This window comes from Lithobates pipiens, unplaced genomic scaffold, assembly GCF_037356315.1.
Source record: "Lithobates pipiens isolate NorthernLeopardFrog02 unplaced genomic scaffold, aLitPip1_a1.2 Scaffold_23, whole genome shotgun sequence".
Taxonomy (NCBI): Eukaryota; Metazoa; Chordata; class Amphibia; order Anura; family Ranidae; genus Lithobates; species Lithobates pipiens.
The window spans coordinates 89,255,597-89,270,161 of NW_027507785.1; positions in this window are offsets into that span (position 1 = coordinate 89,255,597).

Genomic DNA, 14,565 nt, shown 5'->3' on the forward strand with positions numbered 1-14,565 from the left:
TATATATATATATATATATATATATATATATATATATATATATATATATATACCCCAAAAAAAGAGACAATAATAGATTTACCTATATTAAAGGTAGACATAGTGAGGTGAAAGTGCCATCATGAAGCAGATAAAAGAGTCCCTGGATGCATGATGGAAAAGAAGCTAACCTGCCAGCCATCGATAGTCAACACCAACGCCACGCAGTACCCTGCTCTGAGAGAGGAGGCGACCACACATAGGCAGGATACCCGCCTATTTGTAGGCACCCGGACCTCCCTCCGTTTGGCACGCAAGAGGTGGGATTAGCACGCCCGTACGCTGAACCACAATGGCGTCAGCCATGCGGGCCTTTATACCTTACTTACTGATTTTGATTAAATACTTATCAAATATTGCTCTATGCCCATTATTGTCACTTCAGAACATTGTATATACTATAATTAATGTCCTAGCTTACCCTGAGTGTTGTATTTCATATAAAGTCCCCTTGCCCCTTATGTACCCTATTTTTCCCCCTTGTCTTTCAAACATACATTTGCAGTGCAATATTTTTAAATGGTTGGTGCTATTATACAACCAGTTATACTAACCAGTTTTAGGTACGCTGGTGTCATGATCACTGCCTCAGAATTCCTGTTTCAGTGTGGCTCCTTTCTCTTGCAGCATGTTATGGAGTCACCTCTGCATGCAAGGACTAGAGTTGTATCTCCCCACACTGTGTGCATCAATAGAAACACAAAGCCATGTAGCTTAGGATGGCAAGGCCCTGTTAACAGAAAAGTAGCTTTTTTTTGGCCATACTTCTTTTCTGGATCACAGCTCTAGAAGCATCGCAATAATAATGTTGAGTGTACCCCAGATTTCTGACTAGAAGCTGGCTTAGCCTCTCAGTGCTCTTACCAGAGCCTGAGCCAGCCACTCCAGCCCCCTCCACAACCCAGCCCTCCAGAGAGCGCTGAGGGGGCAGAGCAGAGAGACAGCAAATGAAAGTCACAGCTCTTTGCTCACTGAAGACCAAGAACTGAGCAATCAGTGGTCTTTGATCGCTCAGTTCTTATTATTATGCCTCATACACACAATGAGATTATGGGACAAGTGATCATCCATTTTTTTGTTGCACACTAGTCTCATATCGAAAATTAAGATGTTACTAAAGTTACAAAAATTTTCATACGACAGAATACAACTTGGGAAATTATGTAACATGTTGTATTGTAATGCAATGTATTCTTTCATTTCTGAGCATGCGTGTCCTTGATCTTCCATTTTTTTCAGACAAATACGGTACTGATTAAACGAAAATTATATGATCTGATATCATACGAGATGCTTGTCCCATCAGATATTGTTGAATTAACTGTCGCGATCGGCTCTCAAAAGCTGTGTACTAACAGATTATTGTATGATAGGCATTGGGGGAGTGGGGGACCGACCACTGCTGCATCCACCTAGGTGAGTACTGGAGCACTGAAGGAGCAGATTAGAGAATTGGTGAATAACATTCACAGCTCTCTGCTCCGTGAAGACCAAGAACTGAGTGATCAGCAGTCATGTGATCGCCCAGTTCCGGGTCTTAGAGCCAGTGGGGAACAGTTCCAGCATAGGTCCAATTACCCAGATAGCAAAGAAAACTTGCCAAAATGTGTGCAGTGCTGAATTGTAAGTCTGCTAACTTGCTTCATATTTTCACTGGGAATTTAAACACTTGCAGAGCACTTAAAGCACACGTTCCAATTTGTAATAAAATTTGCATGGCAAGGTTTTAGCAAGAGCAAAGTTGCAGTGGTGAGTCTACAGCAAGTCTACATATAAGCAGGGAGCAATCAGCATAAACAAAACCAAAAAGCACAAAATGGGATGCAGGCTGAACACTACAGGTAATCACATATGCCTAAAAAATTTATTGGTAAATGATGGAAAGTGCAGAGCAATAAATGTAACAAAAAGAGAAAAATACGGTAAGTTCAATTCGTATAAGTGGAACAATGCTAAATCCAAAGGAGATGAAAGCCAACACTCCTCGTGACAGAAAGTGTAGTTTCTCCAAGTGACAATAGGTGACATTATCCTCCACCATATAAACCAAATTGCACTTACCAGAAGAGATGGACCTCTGTGATACAGAAGGTCAAACACGCATTTTTCCCACCAAGGATGATGGTAACTCCTGGCACTGCTGCAAAGGTCTTGGCTCTGGCCGGATGGAAGCAAACGCCCAGCAGAGAGTTCCAATGGTAAAAACCTCCAGGTCAGCAATGGTGAGTGTATGGATAATACAGCCTTTATCTCCAACACACCAGACCTGTCTGCTCCCCATTATGCAGAGCTCTGGGTCAGAGTGGATTTGGGTGTGAGGATTTACTTTTCCAGCATCTGATTCGTTCTCTCAGTTTGGCCATTGGTTTGGGGGTGATAGGCAGAGGAGGAGCAGAGGTCAATCTTCGGGGCCCCACAAAGTGCCCTCCAGAACTTGGAAGTGAATTGCACACCCCGATCTGACGTGATATTCGCGGGGATGCCATGGAGTCTCACTATTTCCCTGATGAACATCTTGGCCGTCTCCGCGGCGGAGGGAGTGCCCTTCATTGGCAGGAAGTGGGCCATCTTAGATAATCTGTCCACCACCACAAAGATCGTGGAACAATTTTCCAAAGGTGGCAGCTCGACAATGAAGTCCATGGAAATCATCCGCCAAGGTCTCTCCGGGACGGGTAACGGCTTCAACAGACCCCAAACCTTAGACTTGCTGCCCTTGTTCTGGATGCAGGTAACACATGCCTCCACATACTCTTTACAGTCCTTCTTTAACTGTGGCCACCAGAACGTGCGTTGAAGTAGTTCAGAGGTTTTATGCACTTCAAAATGGCCAGCCAGCAAGTGGTCGTGACAAGAGCTAAGAACCGAAACTCGTACCTCCTGGGGAACGTAAATCTTGTCCTTATACCAAAAGAGATCATCCTTGGCCAGTAGAGTGGTATCAGGCAGGAAAACAGCACTAGCGGAAGCTTGCTTGATTTGGGACAGCAAGTCCCCTTGGAGCAGGAGGAAGTTTCCTGAGGACAGGATGGTATCCGGGGAGGAAGGAGCTTCAGGTTCACTGTACATTCATGACAAAGCATCAGGCTTGGTGTTCTTTGACCTGGGGCGATAGGTAATATGGAATGAGAATCTGGTGAAAAAGAGTGCCCATCTGGCCTGTCGTGGTCTCAGTCTCTTGGCAGTCTTCAGGTATTCCAGATTCTTGTGGTCAGTATAAATGAGGATCGGGTGGGCTGCTCCTTCCAGAAGATAGCGACATTCCTCGAGAGCCGCCTTGATTGCCAATAGTTCCCGATCTCCAACGTCATAGTTACTCTCTGCCTCAGATAGTTTGCGAGAAAAGAACGCGACTGGGTGCAGAAGGGATTTAGGACCTTGTCTCTGAGAGAGTACTGCCCCAACCGCTATCTCAGAGGCATCGACCTCCAGGATGTATGGCAGGGTTGGGTCGGGGTGTTTTAGGACTGAAGCCGAAATGAACAAGTCTTTCAAAGTAGTAAAGGACGCTGTCACGTACCTGGTGGAGGGAGCCCGGAATGCAGGGAGCGGCCTCTCGTAAGCCTCTGGCTCGAGATTCCCTGGAAGTGGGGACAGGGATTCTAGAGTTCAGAGGGCACAAGTGCCGAGCAGGTGAAGAGTAGAACTGGCCCTGGAGCTGACGGCAGACAATGGCAGGCACAGGTGGTCAGTCTGGAACAGCTGGTAAGCAGACAGCGGCTGGCAGCGGGTACAGATGGTCACACTGGAACAGCTGGTAGGTAGGCAGCGGACAGCAGCAGGCACAGATGGTCAGACTGAAACAGCTGGCAGGCAGGCAGCAGACAGCAGCAGGCACGGGTGGTCAGACTGGAACAGCTGGCAGAACAAGCGAGGTCAAGGTACAAGCCGGGTCGGTAACAGGCGGGCAGCAGCGGTACACAGGAGAAGGCAGAAGCGTGGTCAAACAGTCCGAGGGTCAAGGCTGGCAGCAGGCAGGGATCGTCAGGAACAGGCCGGGTAGAACGGAACAGGAACAATCAGGTAAGCAGGAGGCAGAGTAACCGGAACGCTGTAGACTGGACAGCACCGAGGCACTGAAACGGATTCTTTAAGAAGCCCTCTGGGCGCCAAGAACGGTCGCACGGCGTGTCTGCGCGCGCCCGCGTGAAACCGTGCAGCCGTTCGTGACCCTGCGCACCCGCGTGCGCCTGTTCGTACCCACTCGCACCCTTGTGCGTCCGTTCGCGCCAACGCGCGCCCATGGATACCTATTAACACTCAACGAGGGGATTCCGTGGGTAGGCCTTCCATGAGCCACTGGATTCCGGAGACGACCATGACAGACGCTTGAGCTTCAGGAGTCCACTGGAACTTCAGGCCCTGCTTGGTCAATCCTGTGATGGAGGAAATGATGGTGGAGAACCCCCTTATGAACTTCCTGTAGAAGTTTGCGAAGTCCACAAACCGTTGGATCCCTTTTCTGTCAGTAGGAGCGGGCCAATCCCGGATGGCAGAAACCTTCTGGGGGTCCATTTCAATGGCTTCCACCGAGATGATCAGGCCAAGGAACTGGATACTTTGTTGCTCAAAGATACACTTTTCTGGCTTGGCATATAAACCGTGAAGACGGAGTCGCGATAAAACGTTTCTAACGTTATTGTTCAGCCAGGGAGGAGGAAAAGATCAGAATATCATCTAGATAGATAATAACAAATAGGTCAAGATAGTCTCTGAAAATATCGTTCACGAAGTGTTGGAACGTGGCAGGGGCATTGCACAGACCAAAAGGCATAACCAAATATTCAAAATGCCCGAAACATGTGCGAAAGGCAGTCTTCTACTCATCTCCACTCCGAATGCGAACAAGATTGTAGGCGCCCCGAAGATCCAATTTGGAGAACACTGCTGCTGACCCCAGTCTTTGAAACAATTCGGGCACTAAAGGCAGAGGATAACGGTTCTTGATGGTGATCTTATTAAGTGCCCGATAATCAACACAAGGACGTAAGGAATGGTCCTTCTTCTCTACGAAGAAGATTCCTGCACCCGCCGGGGAGGTGGAGGGTCGGATGAATCCCTTCTTCAGGTTGTCATCCAAGTAAGTCTTCAAGGCCCCTAATTCCGTTTCCGACAATGGAAAAATTCTCCCAAAAGGAATCTCCGTTCCAGGAAGCAGTTCTATCGGGCAGTCATACGGCCTGTGTGGAGGTAGGGTTTCAGCGCCCTTCTTACTAAAAACGTCCAGGAAGCTGTGGTAGACTTCGGGCACGGCTTGACGAATTTCAGCATCTACTTCCAGGCAAAGCAGAGAAGAAGGGGCTTCATTGATTCCTGGTAGACAATGCTGAAGACAGTAGGGTGAGAGAAATTCCATCTTCCCTGAAATCCAATCGATTTGTGGATTATGAGCTCTCAGCCGGGGTGTGCCTAATATGATGGGAAATAGAGGAGACTTAATGACATCAAAACACAGTAACTCCTGGTGAGTCCCGGCAATGGTGGCAAACAGAGGTAAAGTCTCCTAAGTTACTGGACCAGATTTGGACTCTCTGTGAGATACACAGAGAGTCCCTTTGCCCTAGACCGAAGGGGAATGTTATATCTTGAAGTGAAGGACAAGTCCATGAAGCCACTACAGGCCCCTGAGTCAATTATTGCGCTGGTTCGAATATTCCCTCCTGGGAGCTGCAAGAGAATAGGCACAGCCAGATGAGTAACACTGTTCGGCAAATCAGGGGTAAGGGCAGGAGAAATGGAAAAGCACTTACGAAGCTTTGCAGGGCAAGTGCGCACAAAATGTCCCGGTTCTCGACAATACAGGCAGAGGTTACCTGCCCGGCGGCGTTGGCGTTCTTCGGGTGTCAGAGAAGGTCGAAGCAAACCCAGCTGCATAGGTTCAGGAGGGTCCGGGGCGGCCGTGGCAGGAGCAGAAGAAGCAGAATGGGGGGAACTAGGCACTCGAGGCAACATCCACACTGGACGAGAGGTTGCAGAGGAACGTTCCAAGCGACGCTCTCTTAGGCGTCTGTCTATCTGGATTGACAGGTCTACGAGGGCTTCCAAAGTCTCAGGAGTACCCACTCGGGCCAGTTCATCTTTCAAGGACTCCGAAAGACCCATACGGAACTGGTAACGAAGAGCCGCATTATTCCAATTTGTGTCGGAACTCCAGCATCTAAATTCCAACACATAGTCCTCCACGGGTCTGCGGCCTTGCTGAAGCGCTTGCAAAGCTGCCTCTGCGGTGGCGGTTAGCTGTGGATCTTCATACAACCGGGACATAGCCTGAAAGAAGGCGTTCAAGGTATCCAGAGAGGGATCCTTCTTCTCCAGGAGACGATGAGCCCAGGCCTGGGGTTCACCTGCCAGCAGAGAAATGACAAACCCCACTTTGGTAGCCTCGAGGGAAAAGGTCCTTGGTTGTAAGGCAAAGAAAAGTTCACAGGAATTGCGGAATGCCCTGAATTTACCCAGAGAATCTTTCAGGTGTGGGAACCCTGGGTTCTGGCAGCAACATCACCACCGAAGGCGCAGCAGAAGTCCCGGAAGCAGCTGGCGAGGATGCAGACAGGGCCTGGACATGTTCCTCCAGCTGGCTATAGCCTTCCTGCAGATTCTTCACCGCCTGAGTAAGTCCAGCAAGGTGGCGGCAGAGCTCGTCCATAGGAGAAGCTCCCTGCGTGGGCTCGGACATGGCTGTCCAGTACTGTCACATACCTGGTATAGGAGCCCAGAATGCAGGGAGCGGCCTCTCGTAAGCCTCTGGCTCGAGAACCCCTGAAAGTGGAGACAGGGACTCAGGAGTTGAGAGGACACAAGTGCCAAGCTGGTGCAGGACTGGTCTGGACCCTTGGGAAAGCTGAAGAACCACAGGAACGCTTGGTCAGCAGGCACCCGGCAGTCAGGCAGGAACAGCAGAAGGCAGCAGGCACAAGCGGTCAGGCTGGAACAGCGGGTGGCAGCAGGCACTCAGCGGTCAGGCTGGAACAGCAGATGGCAGCAGGTACTCGGTGGTCAGGCTGGAACAGGAGGTGGCAGAAGGCACTCAGCGGTCAGGCTGGAACAGCAGGTGGCAGAAGGCACTCAGCGGTCACGCTGGAACAGCAGGTGGCAGCAGGCACTCGGCGGTCAGGCTGGAACAGCAGGTGGCAGAAGGGGGGTCGAAGGTACAAGCCGGGTCGGTAGCAGGCGGGCAGCAACGGTACCAAGGAAGAGGCAAAAATGTAGTCAGAGAAGTCAGTCCATTCGTGTGTCGCCAAGTTCGTTCGTTTGGAAAGTCCGTTGGAACTCCGCCGAAAGTCCGTCGGGAAGACCGTCGGACCTAGTCTGCTAGAAAGTCCAGTCGTGTGTACACGGCATCAGATAGTGTTAGCTTTTTGTATATTTTCAGTGTGTGCAAAACTATATGCAATGGAAGCTTTTCATTTTTTTTTAAATAAATGTGCTGGGGTTTATATGTGTCTCTGTGAGACTCTTATGCCACGTACACACAACCGGACGTTTGGACGGACTAGGTCCGACGGTCTTCCCAACGGACATTCGGCAGAGTTCCGATGGATTTTCCGAATGAACGGACTTGGCCACACAAAAGCACACCAAATTCCGACGGATTCTAATGTGATGACGTACGACCAGATTAGAATAAAGAAGTTCATAGCCAGTAGCCAATAGCTGCCCTAGCGTCGGTTTTCGTCTGTCGGACTAGCATACAGACGAACTGATTTTTCGACCAGACTCGAGTCCGTTGGAAAGATTTGAAACATGTTTTATTTCTAGGTCTGTCAGACTTTTGGGTAAAAAAAATTCCGCTGGAGCCCACACACGACACGATATCAATATTCAACGGATTCATTCGGCCGGACCTAGTCCGTCGAAAATTCCGGTCGTGTGTACGCGCCATTACTTGTGGCATAGCATCACATTATGAGTGCAACATGACGGAGGGAAAGGGGGTGTTGCATTGTAGAGGAAAGGGGAGGTGTTAAGGTCCAGGTGTGGAAGCCCGACTTGTAGGAGGAGACCTCTCTTACAACGCTGGTTCAGGAGGCGCTGGAATGGAGACAGCGGTCTCAAGAGCACAGTGGGTAGGAGTGCCTGCTGGATAGGACCGCTGGAGCTGGTAGTAGAGCGGAGGATCCTCTGGAAAGGCTGAGCGACTGAAGGTTGCTGGAAGGCTGAGAAATGCAGACAGTAGCTTCAGAAGCCGAGCACTGAACAGGCAGAAGGCTGGAGCAGAGTCAGACGGTCCGGGTCATGGTAAGTAGGCAGGTGGCAACAGGAGGCAAGAGGTGTCGGTAAAACTGGCAGAGGTCGGCAACGGAATCATAGGCAGGAGAGGTAGCGAGGTCAGGCAGGCCGGGTCGGGTTCGGAGAAGGCAGAGAAGTCAAACAAGCCGGGTCGGTAACGGTAGCAGGTAATCAGGTTCAGAATCAGGTATTCAGGCACACAGGAGCTGAGACGAAACAGCGCCGCACCGGCGCGCTTGAGGAACCTTTAAACGTTCAGTGGCGGGAAGTAGCGCACGAACGCTACTCACGACCACGCGAACGAGCGCGCGCACGAACGGCACTCACGACCGTGCATACTAACGTGTAAACGAACGCGCACGCGAACGCGTACACGAACGCGCAGGAAACACGCGCCGACGCCTGTGTGAACGCAGCTGTGCCTGTCTATTGCTGGTAAGTTCCTGACAGGAGGGGGGCGGCAGGAGGACGGCGGGGAGGGGAAACAAAATGCAGCGGCCTTGATTGCACAACATAGTTGAACCAGAACTTGCAGCAGACTTGCAGAATGTTTGCAAAGAAAGTTGATTTGGAGTCATGTAATGCGGACTTGCTGCGATTGTGCAACAAACTTGTGAAGCCTGGCAAGTCTAACGATAGCTTAGCAAATAATTTTCAAACTTGCAGCAAAATTGCTAACTATCTGGGTATGTGTTTAGCCGCGTACACATGGGGCGGACTGTCTGGCCAACTTAGTCCGTCAGACAATCCGACGGACAGTCCGTCATACTTTCGAATGAACGGACTTGACCACACACACCACTTTTTGAGCGGACTAATACGGCGTACTAAGTCCGCCATACTATCTGCCCTACTTTTGAAATGAACGGACTCACCCACACACGTGGAGGAAAGTCCGCTCATTTCGAGCGCGTCTCCAGGTAGGCGGGGCCCGCGAAGGAGACGTCGCTGACCCCGCCGCCTGGAATGGACTTAAAGGGGAACCCCAACGCCGTAAAAAATCGGCGTGGGGGTCCCCCCCAAGTCCACAACAGACCCTTGTCCGAGCACGCTACCCGGCCGCCAGGAAAGGGGGCGAGCGAGCGCCCCCCCTCCTGAGCCGTACCAGGCCGCGTGCCCTCAACATGGGGGGGTGCCTTGGGGAAGGGGGGGCCGCATGGGTTGGTGTCACAGCAGAAGAACCGAAGAGGGGGACAAGACCCCCGAAGTCGGGAGAAGAGGCCGGCGGTGAGGAAGAAAGCCGGACTCCTCCGCTAGCAAAAGAGCTACAAGAAGATAGCGGAGGAGTCCGGCGAGAAGACCCCCGAAGACGGAAGACCCCCGGAGCTGTGCAATAAAGTATTTTATCTCGTGTGTTGTGTTTTTTTTTTGTACTTTTATTTTACAGGTGAATGGGTAGGGGTACATTGTACCCCATACTCATTCACATAGGGTGGGGGCCGGTATCCGGGGGCCCCCTTATTAAAGGGGGCTCCCGGATTCCGATAAGCCCCCGCCCGCAGACCCCGACAACCAACGGCCAGGGTTGTCGGGAAGAGGCCCTTGTCCTCATCAACATGTTGAGGGCACGCAGCCTGGTACGGCTCAGGAGGGGGGGCGCTCGCTCGCCCCCCTTTCCTGGCCGGCCGGGTAGCGTGCTCGGACAAGGGTCTGTTGTGGACTTGGGGGGGACCCCCACGCTGATTTTTTTCGGTGTTGGGGTTCCCCTTTAAGTCCATACCAGGCGGCGGGGCCAGCGACGTCTCCTTCGCGTCTCCTATCCCTACCTGGATACCCGCTCGAAATGAGCGGACTTTTCTCCGGGCGGGAAAAGTCCGCTCATTTCAAAAGTACGGCGGACTGGCACACACACGGGCGGATTGTCCGCCGAAATGCGAGTCCGACGGACAGTATTACGGAAATTCCGAAATACTTAGTCCGCCAGACTGCACGCTGAAAAAGTCCGCTGAAGCCCACACACGAGCGGACTGTCCGCTGAAATGTGTTTCGGCGGACTAAGTAGGCCAGACAGTCCGCCCGTGTGTACGCGGCTTTTGTTTTTTTCTATGCCCACACTTCTTCCTTAACTATTTTCTGTGAAGACAGAAAGTTCGGGGAAGCACCACTGAAAGAGCAAGAGAAGCATTGCATGGTGGAAAAAAGTGCTAAAATGCGCATGTAACAAATAGTTTTCTTTGGCATGTTTATTTTATTGTGCTCAATATGTTAGATGAAAAACGCTTAGGGTTTAATACTACTTTAACTTTCACCTAGTGTAAGCTTTAGGTATGTGTATAGCCAGTATTTTCTTTTTGGATAAGATAGGGAAGCACTACATTTTTTTATTGTCTACTGGCTTTGTCGTGTTAGAGACCTTTCCGTTCCCTACCTGTCCTGGTGAAAGTGAAAGGAAAAATCTCTGCAACATAAGGCAAGTTATAGATCAGGGGCATACCTCCCAACTTTTTGAGATGGGAAAGAAGGACACCTATCAGCAAAAGTATTCAGGCATAGGACACACCCCTTGTCACGCCCCCTTAAAAGAGAATTGTACAAAAAAAACAAGATTGGTTAAACCCACAAGGGCTTTTTTTACCACTATTATTCCTTTATATTGGCTTTTTGGGATTTAGAAATGCAGCAATTTAGAAATCAGATGAAATATTTAGGGCTGGAAAACACATTTTTATAGATAAAAAGCGCATTTTATTATCAACTCTAAAGATCAGACAAAAATGAGGGACAAATGAGGAGGAATGCGAGACAGGGGGACATTGCTCCAAATCAGGAACAGTCCCTGGAAATTGGGGACAGTTGGGAGCTATGCTTGGGTTGGGGGTGGTGTTGTGGAGCCTTTACAGCCAGAAGAATACAATGGTTACTGCTAGTGGCTATGGCCGCTGACAGTATTTATATGCTGAAAAATCTGACAAACAGTGTGGATTGATGGATTGTCCCTACTGAACAGGCTGCTTTTCAATCCATGCAAGACCAGAGTAATTTCCTTCTAATGCCGCGCACACACGATCGGAATTATGGTCGGAAAAAGCTCTGACGGAACGGAATTCCGTTCAAGCCATCTTGCCTACACACGGTCACACCAAATTCCGATCGTCAAGAACGCGGTGACGTACAACACTACGACAAGCCGAGAAAAAAATGAAGTTCAATGCTTCCGAGCATGCGTCGAATTGTTTCCGAGCATGCATAGGATTTTTGCGCTTCGGAATTGCTACAGACGATCGGAATTTCCGAAACTTTTTCTGTCTGAAAAATTGAGAACATGCTCTCAAATTTTTGCTGGCAGGAATTCGACCAGCTAAATTCGGATGGAGCCTACACACGGTCGCATTTTCCGATGAAAAGCTCTCATCGGTCTTCTGCTGACTGAAATTCCGATCATGTGTACGTGGCACTAGCCAGATGTCACAGGGACAGGTTTTCTGGTGACCACGCTTAAAGTTTGGATTCCCTATCACATTGTCTCTTGATAATGGTCATCCGGAAATAGAAGGCTGAATTTCTCAGCAATAAATATCTGGCACAGGGTCTAATTATTTTGCACCTCATCCAAAACTAAATTACAAATGTCTTTACATTCACAATAGGCCTCTTTCACACATCTGTGTAGGGCTGTACACCACCAAGAATCAGCTTATTTATACATACAGTGGTGTGAAAAAGTGTTTGCCCCCTTCCTCATTTCCTGTTCCTTTGCATGTTTGTCACACTTAAGTGTTTCGGAACATCAAACCAATTTAAACAATAGTCAAGGACAACACAAGTAAACACAAAATGCAATTTGTAAATGAAGGTGTTTATTATTAAAGGTGAAAAAAAATCCAAACCATCATGGCCCTGTGTGAAAAAGTGATTGCCCCCTAAACCTAATAACTGGTTGGGCCACCCTTAGCAGCAACAACTGCAACCAAGCGTTTGCGATAACGTGCAATGAGGCTTTTACAGCGTCCTGGAGGAATGTTGGCCCACTCATCTTTGCAGAATTGTCCTAATTCAGTTACATTAGAGGGTTTTCGAGCATGAACGGCCTTTTTAAGGTCATACCACAACATCTCAATAGGATTCAGGTCAGGACTTTGGCTAGGCCACTCCAAAGTCTTCATTTTGTTTTTCTTCAGCCATTCGGTGGTGGACTTGCTGGTGTGTTTAGGATCATTGTCCTGCTGCAGAACCCAAGTTCGTTTCAGCTTGAGTACACGAACAGATGGTCGGACATTCTCCTTCAGGATCTCTTGGTAGACAGCAGAATTCATAGTTCCTTTTATCACGGCAAGTCTTCCAGGTCCTGAAGCAGCAAAACAGCCCCAGACCATCACACTACCACCACCATATTTTACTGTTGGTATAATGTTCTTTTTATGAAATGCAGTGTTCCTTCTACGCCAGATATATTTGGACACACACCTTCCAAAGAGTTCCACTTTTGTCTCATCGGTCCACAGAATGTTGTCCCAAAAGTCTTGGGGATCATCAAGATGTGTTGTGGAGAAATTGAGACGAGCTTTGATGTTCTTTTTGCTCAGCAGTGGTTTTCTCCTTGGAACTCTGCCATGCAGGCCATTTTTGCCCAGTCTTTTCCTGATGGTGGAGGCATGAACGCTGACCTTAACTGAGGCAAGTGAGGCCTGCAGTTCCTTGGACGTTGTTGTGGGGTCTTTTGTGACCTCTTGGATGAGTCGTCGCTGCACTCTTGGGGTAATTTTGGGCGGCCGGCCACTCCTGGGAAGGTTCACCACTGTTCCATGTCTTCGTCATTTGTGGATAATGGCTCTCACTGTGGTTCGCTGGATTCCCAAAGCTTTGGAAATGGCTTTATAACCCTTTCCAGACTGATAGATCTCAATTACTTTCTTTATCAATTGTTCCTGAATTTCTTTGGGTCTCGGCATGATGTGTAGCTTTTAAGGATCTTCTGGTGGACCTTACTGTGTCAAGCAGCTCCTATTTAAGTGATGCCTTGATTGTGAACAGGTGTGGCAATAATCAGGCCTGGGTGTGGCTAGAGAAATTGAACTCAGGTGTGGACAACCACAGTTATAGTATGTTTTAACAAGGGGGGCAATCACTTTTTCACACAGGGCCATGATGGTTTGGATTTTTTTTCACCTTTAATAATAAACACCTTCATTTACAAATTGCATTTTGTGTTTACTTGTGTTGTCCTTGACTATTGTTTAAATTGGTTTGATGTTCCGAAACACTTAAGTGTGACAAACATGCAAAGGAACAGGAAATGAGGAAGGGGGCAAACACTTTTTCACACCACTGTAGGTGGATACGATCAGCCGTGGCCAGCAAGCCTGTACAATAGGCTGACAGGCAGCCACGACTGTCTGTGTCTGTTTGCATGTAATCACAGATCAATTGGCTACATGAGATTTGGGATAGATGAGCGTCTTGTACTTCTTGTATTTCCAGAACACCTAAACTTGCAAGCAATGCTATAGCTTGAAGTGGCAGGATATGTTGGGAGCTTAGGATTCCTACCCCTGGGCCAGCCTATTAGCTATTGAATACTGCTGGACTGTGAAAAAAATGAAGATTTTTTTTTTAAAGTATATCTACAGTAAAGCTATTTTATTTTTGGATTGGGAAAGAGTAGGGGAAGGTTAGGCACCGTTTCAGATTTTTGTTGCCACCTGTGATCCCTCCTGGGCAATCTACCCTCTCCGATTGTCCTGGTGACTAATGTGACTACTGTGAACATAGCAATCTATCCATAACTAAACTACCATATGAATGTAATAGGTTAAACGGCGCTCCAAGTAAGTCTTCACTTATACCACCACGACTGCACACAGAAGTATGCTGGCCCTGTACATCTCAGGAGTTCTAATGTGAAGAAATTCTGGATGGCCACACTTCCATAAAATCACCTTTATTGACCTATAAATCACAACAACAATCCAAAATATACAAATCAAGGATATAGCAGCAGCTAACGTGTTTCACACCATCTTCGGTGCTTAATCAGAGCTCATATGAATCTTAGTTTCCTGTTTTAGGATTTTTTTCCCTTAATTTTCACTTGGTGATCTTGGTAGCTAGTCTGTTATTTTTCAGCTTCCTTTAACCACTTAACAACCGCCCATTGCCGATTAACGGCTTCAGGGTGGTTGTTTAACTCTGAGAGGCCGTTAATTAACGGCCTCCCAGAATTCTGCTCTCGCGCGCCCCCTGGGGCGCGCACTCGAGAGCATCCGTGACCGCCGGGTCCACAGGACCCGGCGCATCACGGTAAACGGCCGCTCGACGCGGCCGTTTACCACGTGATCGCTCCGTCAAATGACGGAGTGA